Consider the following 2500-nt stretch of genomic DNA (forward strand, 5'->3'; position numbering starts at 1 on the left):
GGTCCTTTTGGGTGACCAGGTGCACATGGTCCTTTGGGTGACCAGGTGCACGCCGGCCTTTGGGTGACCAGGTGCACATGGTCCTTTTGGGTGACCAGGTGCACGCCGGCCTTTGGGTGACCAGGTGCACATGGTCCTTTTGGGTGACCAGGTGCACATGGTCCTTTGGGTGACCAGGTGCACGCCGGCCTTTGGGTGACCAGGTGCACACGGTCCTTTTGGGTGACCAGGTGCACGCCGGCCTTTGGGTGACCAGGTGCACATGGTCCTTTTGGGTGACCAGGTGCACGCCGGCCTTTGGGTGACCAGGTGCACGCCGGTCCTTTTGGGTGACCAGGTGCACAAGTTCCATTTGGGTGACCAGGTGCACGCGGTTCATAACAGCGCGGTTATCTGCTTTAATGTCCGAGGAGGGGTGCTTAAGTGTGGGTGCCCTGGTTCACCTGGTATGCGAGGTTGTGGAGGTGGGGGGGGTCCCCTGCTGGTATCATCCCCGAAATAGAGGGGTGATACCCGGGTGGTGAGTAAGGGCCTACAAGCCTGGAGGTCAATAGCTCCAGGGGGTAAGCTCTACTGTCATGTCCGTAAATAGAGTGGTGTTACCCGGGTTTTGAACCATATTTTAATTTTTGGGTTACCAGATGCACACGGGTCTTTTGGAAAACAATCACAATCTGCATCCATCGTAATATCTTAAACTGTATATAAAGCACCTAAGGACGGGCCTGACCGAGAGAGGGCCGTAGTAGGGTACTCCCCTAGCGGGCTATATCAATAGAATGACCGGTAAAATGATTTAAAACAGTTTTATAATTTTTGGGTTACCAGATGCACACGGGTCTTTTGGAAAACAATCACAATCTGCATCCATCGTAATATATGAAACTGTATATAAAGCACTGACAGGGACGGCCCCGACGAGACAGGGCCTTAGTGGGGTGCTCCCATAGCGGGCTATATCAATAGAATGACCGGTAAAAGTATTTAAAACCGTTTTATAATTTTTGGGTTACCAAGATGCACGTTTTCAATCACCAGTTGCACGGAGGATTAATAGCAATCTGCATCCATCGTGATTTCTTAAAGTGTGTAAAAAGCACCCAAGGACGGCCCTGACAGAGAGAGGGCCGTAGTGGGGCACTCCCCTAGCGGGCTATATCAATAGAATGACGGGTAAAAGTATTTAAAACCCTTTTATAATTTTTGGGTTACCAGATGCACGTTTTCAATCACCAGGTGCACGGAGGAAAATGAGCATTTGCATCCATAGTCATGTTTTAAACCGTCCATAAAGCACTCTTGGCCGGCCCCGGCAGAGAGAGAAAGAGATGGTGAAAAAAAAAAAAAAATCATCATCAGACCTTCCATAAATAATTCGGGCCGGCCCCCATTGCTAAAGGTCCGTAGTAGGGTGCGCCATAAGCGGACATGAATAGATGGAACACCGCTAACCGCATAGAGAACCGTGTTTGGGTGACCAGGTGCACGTTTTCAATCACCAGTTGCACATTTTCAATCACCAGTTGCACGGAGGATAATAGCAATCTGCATCCATCGCGATTTCTTAAAGTGTCTATAAAGCACTCAGGACGGGCCCGACCGAGACAGGGCCTTAGTGGGGTGCTCCCATAGCGGGCAACAATGAGAGGGGTGCCTTTAAATTCATTTTGAACCATATTTGAAATTTTGGGTTACCAGATGCACGTTTTCAATCACCAGTTGCACGGAGGATTAATAGCAATCTGCATCCATCGTGATTTCTTAAAGTGTGTAAAAAGCACCCAAGGACGGCCCTGACAGAGAGAGGGCCGTAGTGGGGCACTCCCCTAGCGGGCTATATCAATAGAATGACGGGTAAAAGTATTTAAAACCCTTTTATAATTTTTGGGTTACCAGATGCACGTTTTCAATCACCAGGTGCACGGAGGAAAATGAGCATTTGCATCCATAGTCATGTTTTAAACCGTCCATAAAGCACTCTTGGCGGCCCCGGCAGAGAGAGAAAGAGATGGTGAAAAAAAAAAAAATCATCATCAGACCTTCCATAAATAATTCGGGCCGGCCCCCATTGCTAAAGGTCCGTAGTAGGGTGCGCCATAAGCGGACATGAATAGATGGAACACCGCTAACCGCATAGAGAACCGTGTTTTGGGTGACCAGGTGCACGTTTTCAATCACCAGTTGCACATTTTCAATCACCAGTTGCACGGAGGATTAATAGCAATCTGCATCCATCGCGATTTCTTAAAGTGTCTATAAAGCACTCAGGACGGGCCCGACCGAGACAGGGCCTTAGTGGGGTGCTCCCATAGCGGCAACAATGAGAGGGGTGCCTTTAAATTCATTTTGAACCATATTTGAAATTTTGGGTTACCAGATGCACGTTTCAATCACCAGTTGCACGGAGGATTAATAGCAATCTGCATCCATCGTGATTTCTTAAAGTGTGTAAAAAGCACCCAAGGACGGCCCTGACAGAGAGAGGGCCGTAGTGGGGCAC

The sequence above is a fragment of the Oncorhynchus mykiss genome, unplaced genomic scaffold (genome assembly GCF_013265735.2).
Source record: "Oncorhynchus mykiss isolate Arlee unplaced genomic scaffold, USDA_OmykA_1.1 un_scaffold_635, whole genome shotgun sequence".
In the NCBI taxonomy this organism is placed as follows: domain Eukaryota; kingdom Metazoa; phylum Chordata; class Actinopteri; order Salmoniformes; family Salmonidae; genus Oncorhynchus; species Oncorhynchus mykiss.